The following is an 18,853-nucleotide window of genomic DNA, read 5'->3' on the forward strand; positions in this document are numbered from 1 at the left end:
TGGTAGGGGTGAGGAGCTTGTTCAGATAGACGGGTAGAATGTACAGAGACCGAGGCAGGGTGTAACATTTCTACACTAATGTTTTGTGGTAGCAATACAGATCAGTAACGAGTTTATACCTAAACCTGTTTGAAAGCCAGCGAGCTGCATTTTGAAGCCGGCATTGTATGCGAGGAACTCCTCTCTTCTCTCTCCCCTCTCTCCTCCCCTTTCTTCCTGTCCCTCCCAAACTGCCAAGCCCTGAGTTTTGCTCAAGGGATTTATGCAACTTTTACAGCTGGGGAAACGGAAAACTAGGAACTTCTTCTGTAGCCAAACTCCAAGGGCCAATCTGCAGCCCTAGTCCCCCCTCCGAACCCTGCACCCTGCACCCTGCACCCTGTGCATCTGAGAGAGGAGAAATACCCACACACCCTTTCTTTTATTTAAGTACTAAGTACTTGGCAGTAGTTATTTTTGCAGCCGAGCAGAGGCGAATAGAGGAGTTTTAAAGGAGATATTCTGTTTCCAAACTGTAGGTTTGTCAATAAAAAAAAAAAAAAATCCACACCAGAGATACTCTGTACCACTGATTATTGCCACACTTTGGCCCCTGGAGGAGAACGTTTGTCCGTGAGAAGCCGTGAAAGGTAAGAAACGATCCCTCCCCCTGCCAGGTATTTTGCAGTAAGGGAACAGCCACGTTTAGAGGCGAGAGGTCCTCTTTAAAAATGGCAGATTAACCAGCTCATGGCTGCAAAACAGGGATGAAAATACACTGCAGACAACTCCCTTTATTGCAGCAGAGCGCTATTCACCAGAAACGTGCAACCATATTTAAAAGATGGAAAAGAAAGAAGTGAAAGCGCTCAGCTGTGCAACGCCTTCTGTACCATTTGTATCAGTTGCAAATCTAGGTGTGAAATGTACAATATGAAATATGTATGTATACATTTCTATAGTACCATCCATGTACATAGCGCTTCACAGCAATAATGCATGTGACATAATAATATAACGCAATGGGAATAAGCGCTTAAGACAAAGTGACAGGAAAAGGAGTCCCTGCTCCGAAGAGCTTACAATCTAAGTGGTAAGTAGGCAGAATGTACTCAGAGTCGTTTTGTTCTGGTAAGTGCGTTATGACAGAACATACATTGCTGCTGCCTTATTATGCAGAGGAAAGACGTGCAGGAGCAATTCCAAAACTGCCATGATCCTCCCCCCGAGATGAACAGCACTTTTGCAACAAACTCCTTTTAAGGGGGGAAAGGGGGCGGTGTTAAGCCAATGTTAATATTTCTCCCTAAAAGGAAAGTCCTGCTACAAAGCGTCTGCCCAGAAGAGGAAATAAATGCAGTTTGTAAAAATTAAAAAAAACTTTTTTTTTAATAAACAATACAAGATACACAGTACCGCTACTTGTTTATTTACACATCGATTGTGTCTTCCCCTTTGCTGCTGATGAATTTCAGCCATTTCTCTGGCAGCCCAGGGGTTAAAGAAAAAAAAAGTCATTTGTTTTGGTCAGGTGGTTTTGTACTATAAATATGGTATAACGCTTTCTAATACTCCGTCCAAAAAGCTAAGCGCAGTGTTAACAAACGTAGAATTTATTAACATTATTATTTTCAACACTATTTTTGAAGGCGTGGCCGACATGGCAGCAATGATTAACTCCTATGTACGGCTGCTATGTTATAACTGTATCACACATCTCCTCTGTGATACCCAAGTCCCAACTCTTTCCTATGAAAGGCGGCTGCTTCACCCTGCTGCACTGATGTAGGGTCCGGAACATCCCGCATCGCTGCAGTGTCATTGATGACTGCATCCTATTGTTTTCACCCCAATACTATATACGTGTGTAAGCCTCCTTGTCCGGTTCTAAAGGAGTTTACATTGCGTTGAACCGTATACATGGCAATGCTCAGTCTCACACCTGCTCAGGGTGCAGGCTGGGCGTGGGTATGCCGATAGAATAGTGACGGGTGCGGGTAGAATAGTGATGGGTGCGGGTAGAATAGTGATGGGTGCGGGTAGAATAGTGACGGGTGCGGATAGACTAGTGACAGGTGCGGATAGACTAGTGACGGGTGCGGATAGAATAGTGATGGGTGCGGATAGAATAGTGATGGGTGCGGATAGACTAGTGACGGGTGCGGGTAGAATAGTGATGGGTGCGGGTAGAATAGTGATGGGTGCGGATAGAATAGTGATGGGTGCGGATAGAATAGTGACGGGTGCGGGTAAAATAGTGACGGGTGCGGATAGAATAGTGATGGGTGCGGGTAGAATAGTGATGGGTGCGGATAGACTAGTGACGGGTGCGGGTAGAATAGTGATGGGTGCGGATAGACTAGTGACGGGTGCGGGTAGAATAGTGACGGGTGCGGGTAGAATAGTGACGGGTGCGGATAGAATAGTGACGGGTGCGGATAGAATAGTGACGGGTGCGGGTAGAATAGTGACGGGTGCGGATAGAATAGTGACGGGTGCGGGTAGAATAGTGACGGGTGCGGGTAGAATAGTGACGGGTGCCGATAGAATAGTGACGGGTGCGGATAGAATAGTGACGGGTGCGGATAGAATAGTGACGGGTGCGGATAGAATAGTGACGGGTGCCGATAGAATAGTGACGGGTGCGGATAGAATAGTGACGGGTGCGGATAGAATAGTGACGGGTGCCGATAGAATAGTGACGGGTGCGGATAGAATAGTGACGGGTGCGGGTAGAATAGTGACGGGTGCGGATAGAATAGAGACGGGTGCGGGTAGAATAGTGACGGGTGCGGATAGAATAGTGACGGGTGCGGGTAGAATAGTGACGGGTGCGGGTAGAATAGTGACGGGTGCGGGTAGAATAGTGACGGGTGCGGATAGAATAGTGACGGGTGCGGATAGAATAGTGACGGGTGCGGATAGAATAGTGACGGGTGCGGATAGAATAGTGACGGGTGCGGATAGAATAGTGACGGGTGCGGATAGAATAGTGACGGGTGCGGGTAGAATAGTGACGGGTGCGGGTAGAATAGTGACGGGTGCGGATAGAATAGTGACGGGTGCGGATAGAATAGTGACGGGTGCGGATAGAATAGTGACGGGTGCGGATAGAATAGTGACGGGTGCGGATAGAATAGTGACGGGTGCGGATAGAATAGTGACGGGTGCGGATAGAATAGTGACGGGTGCGGATAGAATAGTGACGGGTGCGGATAGAATAGTGACGGGTGCGGATAGAATAGTGACGGGTGCGGGTAGAATAGTGACGGGTGCGGGTAGAATAGTGACGGGTGCGGGTAGAATAGTGACGGGTGCGGGTAGAATAGTGACGGGTGCGGATAGAATAGTGACGGGTGCGGGTAGAATAGTGACGGGTGCGGATAGAATAGTGACGGGTGCGGATAGACTAGTGACGGGTGCGGATAGACTAGTGACGGGTGCGGATAGAATAGTGACGGGTGCGGATAGACTAGCGACGGGTGCGGATAGACTAGCGACGGGTGCGGATAGACTAGCGACGGGTGCGGATAGAATAGCGACGGGTGCGGATAGAATAGCGACGGGTGCGGATAGAATAGCGACGGGTGCGGATAGAATAGCGACGGGTGCGGATAGAATAGCGACGGGTGCGGATAGAATAGCGACGGGTGCGGATAGAATAGCGACGGGTGCGGATAGAATAGCGACGGGTGCGGATAGAATAGCGACGGGTGCGGATAGAATAGTGACGGGTGCGGATAAAATAGTGACGGGTGCGGATAAAATAGTGACGGGTGCGGATAGAATAGTGACGGGTGCGGATAGAATAGTGATGGGTGCGGATAAAATAGTGATGGGTGCGTGCGGGTTTGCAGATAGAATGAGGATGGGCGTTAGGAACTTTAATAGTACAAAAAGGAGCTCTATTCACATCTGTTTATAAGGCTCCACATACAAGGACATATTTCACGTTAGACATATTAACTGGTGTAAAATCGTAAAGTTACTGTGTGCTTCTTCCCCTGGAAGCTCTCACTCCTACCCTGGGGAGGCACTTATGCTCGTTTCCCTTAGTATTGGTTAGATTGGCAGTCTCCTGCATAGCGTCAATAATGCCCCATGTCAAGTGGGCCCTTGTTGGGAATACACTGCTTTCTGGAATCGGTATGTCCTTACTGTGTACTCCATACATCGTCCATGCATATTGGATCGGGAGTTTACTAAGGACCTTCTGGTGGGGCCGCTCCTTAACTAAAATCATTAAACAGGGACAGGACACACTTATTATACATATCAACACACTTAAACATATTTACAGGACTCACAGTGAGACCCTCTGTCAGAACCTCGAGGAACCTGCTTCTAGACCATCGGGTGGAGCTATATATACCCTTCTATCTCCCTGTAGAAGGGTTGTCAGGTGTCCGGTATTGAACCGGACTGTCCTGTATTTGGACACTCTGTCCAGTAAAAAATGAGAGGTGCTGTAATACTGGACATGTTTGTGTCCGGTATTTTCCTCCCTGGACATAGTGACCTGACGCACTTTTCACCATTGAGCCCAGTATTTTCGGAGAAGCCACCTGGTAACCCTACCCTGTAGTGATGACACTGGTCACAAGAAATACAAATTAGAGGCTATCCCTTCTGCACATCCTGCATCACATGATGGGGAGGGGCAATACCAGAGTGATACCACCTGGTTAACCCATTAAGGTTATTAACCCCCTTCCATATCTTAGTAGTGCCCATAGGCGGGGACTCCATATATATATATATATATTTTTTTTAACATTTGCTTTTTCGTTTGTTTCCGATCTCGTCCTTTAAGGGGTGATCCTATTTTAATGTGCACTACAAATGTCTGTATGGACTCTTAGACACCCCAACAGAGATGTGAACGCTGGCGCCAAACTGGCCAATCCGCCGTCTTTGAAAATTTCACGAAATCATCAATATTTGCCCAGAAAAGTAAGAATTAAAGGGCGAGGAGGAGAAAAGATAGATTCTCTGTGTGAAATGCACCTGCCCTCTCCTTGTATAGTAACAACAATAGTTACCTATTCATCCAAATCCTAAATCTCCCACACAGACCACTTTTTTGTCCCAGAATAAATGCATGACAATATTTTTGTATATAGAATTCCCATTGAATGCAGATTTTGTATCGTTAATGTGTCTCGTTCTAATACCAACATGAGCCAACTTAATCTTTCTGATCTTTCTTTCTCAACTTTTGCCAATGTTGCCGCCTTCCCCAAAAGTTATTTTGCCGGGAGTGTAAGATAGATGATGTGAATGGGCGTGTGTACGTTTGCGAAACAGTTTAGTGAGCTGAGACACTGGCTCCTCTCTAATCCTGACCTGTAAGTGAAGTTTCTTCAACAAAATAAAAAGCCAGGATTAAAAGATTGAAATACTTAATAATTCTCCCCCGATCACTGGCTCCTTGGAATCTGCCTCACACCTGAGTAACTGTTGCATAGCGGACTTCTTTATGGGGGAAGTGAAATAAATTGGCATTTTAAAAAAAAATGTAACGACCAGCTTAGAGAATGTTGATCCGAATGTCTAACTGCAGGGTGCCTCTCGCGGGATGTAGAAAGTGTGTTATTTTGGAACGGGTCAGTTAGGAATCCATGCAGCACCCAGAGGTGCGGTGATCAGGGCTGAGGTTAACACTGCAGTAAGAAGGAAATCACAAGGGTGGACATTTTTTTAAATTTGTGTAAACAAAGAATGTTCTAAAATCATAATTTGTCAAGAAAAAAACTGTCAGAATTTCAAAATGAGGCGGAAAAGGGTGTGGGGATCGGGCCTGTATGCACATTGTTTTTTTAGATGGAGTTGGTGAAACCTTTTTACTGCCGGAGGCATGTAACATAATGCAAAGCAATAGCAATCTGCAGGATAATATAATAATGTTAAGATAACATGCAGAGAGATAATAATAACACGCAGAGAGATAATAATAACACGCAGAGAGATAATAATAACACGCAGAGAGATAATAATAACACGCAGAGAGATATAACATGCAGAGAGATAATGACATACAGAGAGATATAATAACATACAGAGATAATAATAACATACAGAGATAATAATAACATGCAGACAGATAACATACAGAGAGATATAATAACATGCAGAGATAATAATAACATGCAGAGAGATAATAATTACACGCAGAGATATAATAATAACATGAAGAGATATAATAATAACAAGCAGAGAGATAATAACATGCAGAGAGAGATAATAACATACAGAGAGAGATAATAACATGGAGAGAGATAATAATTACATGCAGAGAGATAATAATTACATGCAGAGATATAATAATAACATGCAGAGATATAATAATAACACGCAGAGAGATAATAACATTCAGAGAGAGATAATAACATGCAGAGAGATAATAACATACAGAGAGATATAATAACATGCAGAGATAATAATAACATGCAGAGAGATAATAACATACAGAGAGATATAATAATAACACGCAGAGAGATAATAACATTCAGAGATATATAATAACACACAGAGATATAATAACATGCAGAGAGATATAATAACACACAGAGATATAACATTCAGAGAGATATAATAACACGCAGAGATATAATAACATGCAGATATAATACCAGGAAAAGAGAAGGTATAAATGGCACACCACTGTTTAGAAAAATAAATTTACAGTGTATTCCCTTTTGGTGCTCACCTCCTGCTGATCCCGGCGTCCCAAAGCTGGATACTACGTAATAGCAATAAACAAGAAATAGAAGGAGCACACAAAAGACTATGGTAGTGTCAAAAGACTTCAAAGTGTATTAAATTCATCAGAGCCAACAAGGTAACGTTTCTGGACAAAGAGTCCCTTCTTCAGACCAAACAACAGGTGTTAGGTCTGAAGAAGGGACTCTTTGTCCAGAAACGTTACCTTGTCATTGGCTCTGATGAATTTAATAGACTTTGAAGTCTTTTGACATTACCATAGTCTTTTGTGTGCTCCTTCTATTTCTTGTTTATTACTATGCAGAGATATAATAATATGCAGAGAGATATAATAATAACATGCAGAGAGATATAATAACACGCAGAGCAACATAACATGCAGATATAATAACACACAGAGATATAATAATAACATGCAGAGAGATATAATAACACGCAGAGCGATATAATAACACACAGAGATATAATAATAACACGCAGAGCGATATAATAACACGCAGAGAGATATAATAACATGCAGAGAGATATAATAACACGCAGAGCGATATAATAACACACAGAGATATAATAATAACACGCAGAGCGATATAATAAAATGCAGAGATATAATAACACGCAGAGAGATATAATAACATGCAGAAAGATATAATAACACGCAGAGCGATATAATAACACACAGAGATATAATAATAACACGCAGAGCGATATAATAAAATGCAGAGATATAATAACACGCAGAGATATAATAACATGCAGAGAGATATAATAACACGCAGAGCGATATAATAACACACAGAGATATAATAATAACACGCAGAGCGATATAATAACATGCAGAGAGATATAATAACATGCAGAGCAACATAACACACAGAGATATAATAATAACACACAGAGATATAATAATAATACAGAGATATAATAACATGCAGAGACAGAACACACAGAGCGATATAATAACAGGCAGAGATATAACATGCAAAGCCATTAACAATACATGCAGCGTAATAAAGCACACAGAACCATATAACAAACAGTAATGTAATATAATAACATGCAGAGCTATGTAATAACATTCTGAGATATAATAACATGCAGAGCAATATAAGAAGCCGCAGACCATGTACTTTTATGTCTGAAGCGCTTATTCCCATGATCTGTTATTTGTATTATTTGTTATTTATATGATTGTCACGTGTATTACTGCTGTGAAGCGCTATGTACATTAATGGCGCTATATAAATAAAGATACACATACAGACATACGTACCAGTGTAATAATACACAGGGCAATATAATAGCATGCTGAGCAGTGAGTTGCAGTCCCCTCTGGCTGGTTAGGGGTTAAGGTCTGATCACAAGCTTCCCTTTGACATATCACAAAGGCCTCGGGCCTGGCCTAGAGTATAGTTGATGCTCCAGCCAAATGATCTCCATGGCAACAGCATTGGTCTCGGTGGGGTCTTTTATGCTGAAGTTACTGAGAACCCTGGGGAGGGGGAGGGGGGGGGATCCTGTGTGACATGATAACATTCCCAAGTGTAGCTAGCCCCTTCTGTGCCAGGTCCCTGCAGAGTATAGCAGCGAAAAGGGATATAGGATAGTGATAGGGAGGATGGTCATTGTGATAGGGGACAGTATAGGGGGCGCAGTATATACAGTGTGCAGGATCTGCAGACCCCCCTGGCTTCCCTCACAGAAATGCTGAGCTTCCCCTTCTGCTCTCTGCTTCTTCCTACTGACAAAGCTATCAACTGACCGACAAAAAAAGTATTTCCAGGGCTGCCGTTTTCCACCAATGAATCGGCAAGAAGCACAAAATACCGCAGGTTCCCCGAGTAATGCATATGCCAGCCCATCCCGGGGCAAGGGCCTCAGCCAGGCTTCCATGACAGCTCCCACTTCTAAAGACAGGCCCCAATGTGGTGCTAACACCTTCCCTCTGCCTCCTGTCCGACAGCTTCAGGAGGACAGAGAAATAACAGTCACCCTCAAAGGCAGCATCAAGGCAGTAATAAAAACCATACTGCATCAGCACTGACACAAATAAATAAGAGAAAATTATACTCGCGTTTTCCTTTTGGTTTCACCGAGTTGCTCTCAAAATAGTGCAACATCTCAAGGCCAAGAGGCCAAGAGGCCTTGAAACGTTGCTTTATTTTGCATATATAACAGTGTGTGTCTGCTCAACTTTGTCTTCCCCTGTGTGTGTTGATATTTTTCTGTATTGCTGTTTTTTTTTTTTTTTTAATACATTAAAGAAGATATTTGATAAGACCAAAAGGAAACCGTGAGTCTCTCACTTTCTCTTGCTTATTTTTGTGAGTGCTGATCCGGCGTGGCGTTTCTAGAGTTGTATGATCCAGCGGTATGGATGCAGGATCCCAGCGCCTCCATCAGAATTATATACAGTAAGACAGGGGGAGTGCTGGTTTTTTAAGCATAAGGCGGCGTCCATGCTGCCGAAGACGGCGCGGAGGTGTGATCACATTGCTTAAGGCAGGGGGGAGCAACGTGACGTCACATGACCAAATGACGCCGCCTTGCCATGGCAGCGCGTCTGCAGATGCCAGCTGAATCAAGGTAAGTAGGTTTACAGAGGCCCTGCAGCTCCCACGACACCAATGCACATGTCTTCAGCCGCATGGACGCAGCCTAAGGCCCGGGCCATAGAGGGGTGGGGAGAGCGGATGCGCGCTAACGCTGAGGCTCGATTCACTCTTCACTCAGCGCGATTCCACAGACTTGCAGGCGTGCGCGAAGGGAGCCGGAGGGAGGTGGTTGGAGGCGGGGCAGTGACGTCGCTGGGCCAATCGCCCGCGACGCACTGACGTCAATGTCACGGCGCCGTCGGCGCCGTGACGTTGACGCTGCTTAAGGCTGATTGGATGTTTTCAGCCGACAGCGCGCTGAAAAACAGCTTGGCGCTCGGCTGAAAACTCCAAAGCCTGAGCACGCCTGCGGGCGCTCGCGTGAGCCCCCTCTGAAGGCATCCTCATTGAGGATGCAGGGGCTCAGCGCGGAGCGTCCGCACGCCTCAGCACGGCCTGTCCATCTATGGACGCAGCCTAAGAGAGGCGGTGACAGGAGGAGAGGACACGGACTGGAAAGGAGGAAATGAGCTGGAGAGAACATATGGGATGGAGACAAGGGACAGTCGCAGTGAGAAAAGGGACTGTCAAAGTGAGAAATGCGACGGTCACAGAGAGAAAAGGGACAGTCACAGTGAGAAAAGTGACAGTCGCAGAGAGAAAGATCAGAGGGGACAGTTATAGGGTCATAGAAGGTAGGCACATTTCTTGGTGAGATGGGAAGTGGGCAGAGACAGCTGTACCACTGCTATGTAACTGCCAGAATACATTATCACCCAGCAGGAGACCAGCTTTGCTCGCACCTGTGTTTACCCATCGCTGGGTGGTCCGCGGGCTGAAGAGAAATGCCACTGAAAACGCCATGTCCTCCACATGTCTGCCTCCATTGTAATCTGTTTATTCATTCCCATAGAATATATTATGCAGAGTATAACTGTGTTAGATAGTGATGTCTGAGTCCTCGTTGGCAGTGAAGTCACAATGCAGACACAGCAGGGGTGTGAGGGGCATACACCGAGCCCCCACCCACCGGCGTCTTCACCGCCACCCTCTTATATTGTTTCATTATCAGCAGTGTATCCAGCACTGTACACAGTGTTCTATAAACATTGCTACATCAGGATACAACATTACGATGGGGAGAATACAAATGTTTAATACATCCAGATGAGATTTTTTTTTTTTTTTTTTATATAAAAATATTTTACCAGGAAGTAATACATTGAGAGTTACCTCTCGTTTTCAAGTATGTCCTGGGCACAGAGTAAAACAAAATAATACATGGTTACAAATACAGTTACATAAATGAACAAGGTATACATTATATACAAGACATTGCGTGCACAGTTAAAGAAAATATATATTATGAGCGTATGAAACAGTTACAGACCAGATTAAAGTGTGAGACAGCCTTAGATTTGAAAGAACTTAAGCTGGTGGTGGATGTGAGAGTCTCTGGTAGGTTGTTCCAGTTTTGGGGTGCACGGAAGGAGAAGGAGGAACGTCCGGATACTTTGTTGAGTCTTGGGACCATGAATAGTCTTTTGGAGTCTGATCTCAGGTGATAGGTGCTGCATGTGGTAGGGGTGAGGAGCTTGTTCAGGTAGCTGGGTAGCTTGCCCAGAAAGTATTTGAGGGTGAGACAGGAAAGGTGAACTTTGCGCCTAGACTCTAGTGATGACCAATCTAGTTCTTTGAGCATTTCGCAGTGATGTGTGTTGTAGTTGCATTGGAGAACAAAACGACAAATTGAATTGTAGAGGGTGTCAAGTTTGCTAAGGTGGGTTTGAGGAGCCGAGCCATATACTATGTCTCCATAGTCAATAATTGGCATTAGCATCTGCTGTGCAATACGCTTTCTGACCAGGAGACTTAGGGAGGATTTGTTCCTGTAAAGTACCCCTAGTTTGGCATAGGTCTTGGTTGTCAGGGTATCAATGTGCATCCCGAATGTTAAGTGGGAGTCAAACCATAAGCCCAGGTATTTAAAACTAGTGACAGGTGTTAGGGTGGTTTTAGCGTTGGTTCTAATCTGGAGCTCAGTCACTGGAAGCTTTACAAATTTAGTCTTGGTCCCAAATACCATTGTTACCGTCTTGTCAGTGTTTAAAAACAGTTTGTTTTGGGAAATCCAGTTTTCGAGTCTCAAAAAGTCAGACTGAAGTATGTGTTGAAGGTCAGAGAGGCTATGGCTGTGTGCATACAGGATTGTGTCATCTGCATACATGTGTATTGAGGCTTCCTTACAAGCTGTGGGAAGATCATTAATGAACACTGAGAAGAGTAGGGGCCCCAGAAAAGAGCCTTGCGGGACACCACAGGTGATATCCAGGGGGTTGGAGTTAGAGCCTGAGATGGACACATGTTGGGATCTTCCTGATAGGTAGGACTGAAACCAGTTTAAAGCATGTTTCCCTATTCCAGAGCTCTGGAGTTTGTTAAGCAGGATAACATGATCAACTGTGTCAAAAGCCTTTGCAAAATCTAGGAATACTGCACCAGTGAGTTGTCCCCGTTCCCTTCCACACTGGATTTCATTGCAAACTTTTAGCAGGGTAGTTACGGTGGAGTGTTTGGGACGAAACCCAGACTGGAATTGGCTAGGGAAATTTGTCTTGGTGTAGAAATCGCTTAATTGGGAGTGGACACATTTTTCCATGACTTTGGATAGAATTGGGAGAAGTGAGATTGGCCTGTAGTTTGAGACAGTGTTTTTGTCCCCACTTTTGAAGATTGGGACAACTCTGGCAGTTTTCCAGGTCTTAGGGATATGGCCTGCAGACAGGATAGAGTTGACTATGGACGCAATTGGTTTGGCAATGGCTGGGGCACCAAGTCGTAGGAACCTAGATTGTAGTAAGTCGGGTCCACATTGGCTGCATAGTTTTAGTTTGAGGAGCGCTTGTGTAATCTCCTCTTCAGATACTGGGCTAAATTGAAAATTGTGGGCAGTGTTGGGAGGGGGTGGGACTATAGGGGTACTCCCAGGATGAGATTCAGGTTTGGGGTTTGTGCTGCGTTTCGCTAATAAGTTAGTGGCACACCCCACAAAGTAATCATTGAATGCATTTGCAATGTCAGTGGGGTTTGTCAGAGTAATATCCCCCTTAGTGATATTACTTGGTTGTTGATGGTTAGGAGGCTGAAATATATTGTTGATAACCTTCCAGAAGTTAGCTGGGTTTGATGTATTTTGGTGGAGATTGTCAGAGTAATATTGTGCTTTTGCATACCTTGTTTGCCTTGTGCACACGTTCCGCAGGCATCTGTAGTGATTGAGATCCTTGGTAGTGCCAGTTACTTTGTAGCTTTTCCACAAGGCATCCCTGAACTGGTAGAATGCTATAAGGTCAGGTGTAACCCATGGAAGGTGGGCCCCCCGTACCCTTATTTTGCGTAGTGGAGCATGGGTATCGCAGAGTTTTAAGAACTCGGATTGGAAATAGTCGAGCGCAGAATCAGGGTCGGGAATTAAATCGATTCTGTGCCATGGGCAGTTGGTAAGGTCAACCAGAAACTGTTGTGGGTTAAAGTTTTTAAATGTTCTAGTGAGGAGAACTTTAGGGCTTGAATGGGGCGGTTTAATTTTCCTTACACAGTACACTATTGCATGGTCACTGAAAATGTCAGGAAGGATGCCAGAGGATTGGATTCTGCTGGGGTTTGAGGATTTACAAAAGGACTTAAAGCAGCAATACTACATCCCCCTTTTTTTCAATGATTTTTATATGTAAGCATGTGGCAATGTATCATTCTACATTCTTACCTAAGCTGGCAATCGCTTGGTGCACCTGTTATAAACCTGGCAACATACTAATTAATGGTGCTACTGCTTCAGTCAGTGTAACTCAGCAGCTACAATGTATTCTTCTATTACTAAGGTAACAGAATCTATTGTTACAGTTTGCAGCTCAAACTGCTGGGAACATTGGCAACAAATGATCACAAACAGGAAAGTGTTGGAAAGATCTTACACTGCAGGGCAGGGGGGCTAAAACCGGCTATAGAAATCAATATGAAACTTTAAAACTCATTAAAAATGGCATTAAGAGTTGAATAATAAAAAAGAAAATGCAATATGTATTATCTAATACTACAGAACTGATTTATTTAAAATAAAAAAAACATACAAGATTTCACATGTTTGGCTGCTTTAAAGCAAGAGTTATCATACAGCCCACATTTATTAAGCAGCACTATTGGATCGGATAAGGCAGCGGTGCGCAAACTGGGGGGCGCGAGACTGCCTGCGGGGGGGCGCGTGATTTACAGAGGCCCTGCGCGTTTCCCGAAGGCATTAAAATTAAGTGCCAGGGCCTCTGTAAACCTTTACTTACCTTGGCTCCACACGCGTCGCCACGGCAACGCGGCGTCAAATGATGTCGCAAGGTCACGTGACGTCTTGTTGCTATGGCAACGTGACGTCATGACACCGGAGCCGAGGTAAGTGGGGGTGAGGTGACCAGCAGGGGAGCACAGGGAAAAAAGTTTGCGCCCCCATGGGATAAGGTATTTTACAGCCCTTTCAAATGAAGGTGTCTTATTTAATAGCAGATCTACTATTTAACTTCTTCTTGAGTTCATATAGAAATACCGACTAGGAGGGGAGAATTCCTGGACAGAAAAGCTCACAATCAAAATGGCGATTCAACCTCCTTGCTTTACTGTTATATTCCACTGTGGCAGTGAAGTGTTACAAATGCCAGAGAAGGCGTTATGAGCAGAGCGCTTTCACTTCATTGCAAATCCTATATATGTTAATTTGGATTACGGGTTTATAGTTCATTCGTTTTTACCCTAAGATTCATGATGAAAAAAAACCAGCAAAATAATGTGACGTTATTAGTGACAGCAAAATAATGTGACAGCAAAATAATGTAACGTTATTAGGGACAGCAAAATAATGTAACGTTATTAGGGACAGCAAAATAAAGTAACGTTATGAGGGACAGCAAAATAATGTGACAGCAAAATAATGTAACGTTATTAGGCACAGCAAAATAATGTAACGTTATTAGGGACAGCAAAATAATGTGACAGCAAAATAATGTAACGTTATTAGGGACAGCAAAATAATGTAACGTTGTTAGGGACAGCAAAATAATGTAACGTTATTAGGGACAGCAAAATAATGTAACGTTATTAGGGACAGCAAAATAATGTGACGTTATTAGGGACAGCAAAATAATGTGACGTTATTAGGGACAGCAAAATAATGTAACATTATTAGTGACAGCAAAATAATGTAACATTATTAGTGACAGCAAAATAATGTAACATTATTAGGGACAGCAAAATAATGTAATGTTATTAGTGACAGCAAAATAATGTAACGTTATTAGTGACAGCAAAATAATGTAACGTTATTAGGGACAGCAAAATAATGTGACGTTATTAGGGACAGCAAAATAATGTAATGTTATTAGTGACAGCAAAATAATGTAACGTTATTAGTGACAGCAAAATAATGTAACGTTATTAGGGACAGCAAAATAATGTGACGTTATTAGGGACAGCAAAATAATGTGATGTTATTAGTGACAGCAAAATAATGTGACGTTATTAGGGACAGCAAAATAATGTGACGTTATTAGGGACAGCAAAATAATGTGACATTATTAGGGACAGCAACATAATGTAACGTTATTAGGGACAACAAAATAATGTAACGTTATTAGGGACAGCAAAATAATGTGACGTTATTAGGGACAGCAACATAATGTAACGTTTTTAGGGACAGCAAAATAATGTAATGTTATTAGGGACAGCAAAATAATGTGACGTTATTAGGGACAGCAAAATAATGTGACGTTATTAGGGACTGCAACATAAAGTAACGTTATTAGTGACAGCAAAATAATGTGACATTATTAGGGACAGCAAAACAATGTGACGTTATTAGTGACAGAAAAATAATGTAGCGTTATTAGGGACAGCAAAATAATGTGACGTTATTAGTGACAGCAAAATAATGTAACGTTATTAGGGACAGCAAAATAACGTGACGTTATTAGTGACAGCAAAATAATGTGACGTTATTAGGGACAGCAAAATAATGTGACGTTATTAGTGACAGCAAAATAATGTGACATTATTAGGGACAGCAAAATAATGTGACGTTATTAGGGACAGCAAAATAATGTAACGTTATTAGGGACAGCAAAATAATGTGACGTTATTAGGGACAGCAAAATAATGTAACGTTATTAGGGACAGCAAAATAATGTAACGTTATTAGGGACAGCAACATAATGTAACGTTATTAGGGACAGCAAAATAATGTGACGTTATTAGGGACAGCTACATGTGACCTGAGGTTTGTCCTGCAGTCAGGTGTCTGGATCCTGGGCCACTGACCTGGTCACAGGGACAAAGGTCCACACCGGTGGTGAGCCAGGTGTCACATGTTAGTTTCCCAATATGCTGCCTTTGTGGGTTAGTATGAAGGTCACTGTCATGTGGTGCAGCTCAGCAGCGGTCCCCTGTCTGAGACCTCTGTATACACCTCCGGGTAAATACAAACTGTGTGTGTGCAGATGTCACGTCACCGAATCCATGTCACCATGTCACACACACAAAGAAAAACATATTTGTGGCATTGTAACAAGCACTGCACACGTGACATATATAGACACACCTTGTGAGATACATAGATAGATAAGAATACAGTGGTGGACAGACAGACAGATACACACAACACATACATACATACATAGAGTGGTAGACAGACATACATACATACATACATACATACATACATACATACATACATACAGTGGTAGACAGACACACATACATACATACATACATACATACATACAGTGGTAGACAGACATACATACATACATACATACATACATACATACATACATACAGTGGTAGACAGACACACATACATACATACAGTGGTAGACAGACACATACATACAGAGAGACAGACACACACAGACATAGGGGAGTCAGACAATGCAATTATTTTAAAAGCACACATGTTAACCCCTTCACTGTCAGAGGGCCCAGTAATACCTTTGGGGTGATGGTGCCATCTGCCATTTATAGCTCCCAAGCCCTAATTCCAGCATCTGATGCTACTTAATCCTATGACACAAATTCGAACTCACTGATACACAAACAAACACACAGTAACACACTTATGCTCAAACACATTGATGAACACATAGTACACACACACTGATACACACACACAAAGTCACTGATACATTGTGTAAACACAGGCACACTGATATAAACAATAATACACACATTTACACATGCACACTCATGTCTTTATACTGTTACACAAATACACGCAGATCCACACATGCCTATATACTGTTATATAGATACACACAGCCTCACAAATGTATATATACTGTTACATAGATACATCCACCAATGTTATTTATTGTTATATAAATACACACACACCCACACATGATATATACTGTTAAATATATACACACAGACCCACACAGACCCACACATGTTATACTGTTACATAGATACACACCGACCCACACATGTTTTATATATTGTTATATAGATACACACACGTTATATAAATACACAAGGACCCACACATGTTATATGTTACATAGATTTGTGCTACGTGAAGGTGAAAGAAAAACGGCGCTAACTCTATTAGTGTACACTTGTATTATACAGTGAATATTTTAACCAAATCAATTGATTGTAAAACAGTGATAATGTGCTCAAATAGCGTGCAAGTATAATTATAAAGTTCAGACCCCCTGCTCAAACCCAGCTGGTGGGGACTGGTTTCACTAGTCCCACAAATCGTCACTCTCCAGTTGTAATCCAGGGGGAGCATTGAGGGAAATAGAACAAAAAAACAAGAAAACAATCTAAGTGCAGACAATTAAAAATTGGTGTATAAATTCTGCGTTCTTTCTTGGCTCATATGTGATGCCTACTTACAAGATGTAAGTCAAAATCAAGCGGTTTTGACACACAATGGGCTCTACTAGAAGGATTTTTTCCACCAGGTACTGGGGTCTCCAACTCTCAGCTCCGCAGCAATGTGTATGTAAAAGAAATGATAACCATAGTGCAGACCAGTACAATAAAAAACTCAACTTTATATGGTTTAAAAATGAACACTTACAATAAAAACAAGTAATTCAAGCATGTGTCACAATCATTGTGATCAAGGAGATAAGAGTTTTATAAGCTTCAGGCTCACCCGCCTCCTCCGGTGTGACTTGGTGTGGACCACCACTCTCTGGGACTCTGCACCTCCAGTGGTGGACGCTTTCTTCCAGGCCTCTCTCCCCTCGTGGGCTCCCTGTCATGTGGGCCGTGCAGCTTCCATTATCAGCTGGAGAAAGTGTCCACCGCTGGAGGTGCAGAGTCCCAGAGAGTGGTGGTCCACACCAAGTCACACCGGAGGAGGCGGGTGAGCCTGAAGCTTATAAAACTCTTCTCTCCTTGATCACAATGATTGTGACACATGCTTGAATTACTTGTTTTTATTGTAAGTGTTCATTTTTAAACCATATAAAGTTGAGTTTTTTATTGTACTGGTCTGCACTATGGTTATCATTTCTTTTACATACACATTGCTGCGGAGCTGAGAGTTGGAGACCCCAATACCTGGTGGAAAAAATCCTTCTAGCAGAGCCCATTGTGTGTCAAAACCGCTTGATTTTGACTTACATCTTGTAAGTAGGCATCACATATGAGCCAAGAAAGAACGCAGAATTTATACACCAATTTTTAATTGTCTGCACTTAGATTGTTTTCTTGATTTTTTGTTCTATTTCCCTCTATGCTCCCCCTGGATTACAACTGGGGATATGTTACATAGATACACACAGATCCACACATGTTATACTGTTACATAGATACACACTGTTGTATATTGTTATATACTGTTACATAGATACACACTGCTGTATATTGTTATATACTGTTACATAGATACACACTGTTGTATATTGTTATATACTGTTACATAGATACACACTGCTGTATATTGTTATATACTGTTACATAGATACACACTGTTGTATATTGTTATATACTGTTACATAGATACACACTGATGTATATTGTTATATACTGTTACATAGATACACACTGTTGTATATTGTTATATACTGTTACATAGATACACACTGTTGTATATTGTTATATACTGTTACATAGATACACACTGTTGTATATTGTTATATACTGTTACATAGATACACACTGTTGTATATTGTTATATACTGTTACATAGATACACACTGTTGTATATTGTTATATACTGTTACATAGATACACACTGTTGTATATTGTTATATACTGTTACATAGATACACACTGTTGTATATTGTTATATACTGTTACATAGATACACACTGTTGTATATTGTTATATACTGTTACATAGATACACACTGTTGTATATTGTTATATACTGTTACATAGATACACACTGTTGTATATTGTTATATACTGTTACATAGATACACACTGTTGTATATTGTTATATACTGTTACATAGATACACACGGTTGTATATTGTTAAACACTGCTGAATTACTCCTGCTTCAT

General features: G+C 42.2%; 1 protein-coding gene across 2 annotated transcripts in view; it reads left to right on the top strand.

Annotated features, from left to right (window-relative positions):
• Positions 1-211: 211 nt before the first annotated feature.
• The window catches only part of SLC25A18 (solute carrier family 25 member 18), a 34,174-nt gene continuing 15,532 nt past the window's right edge, over positions 212-18,853 (top strand). For both annotated transcript variants that reach the window (XM_075602424.1, XM_075602425.1), the window contains exon 1: positions 212-629. The gene's annotated coding sequence lies outside the window, so the exon portion shown is untranslated. The remainder of the gene's footprint in view (positions 630-18,853) is intronic.

This window comes from Ascaphus truei, chromosome 5 (assembly GCF_040206685.1).
Source record: "Ascaphus truei isolate aAscTru1 chromosome 5, aAscTru1.hap1, whole genome shotgun sequence".
Taxonomy (NCBI): Eukaryota; Metazoa; Chordata; class Amphibia; order Anura; family Ascaphidae; genus Ascaphus; species Ascaphus truei.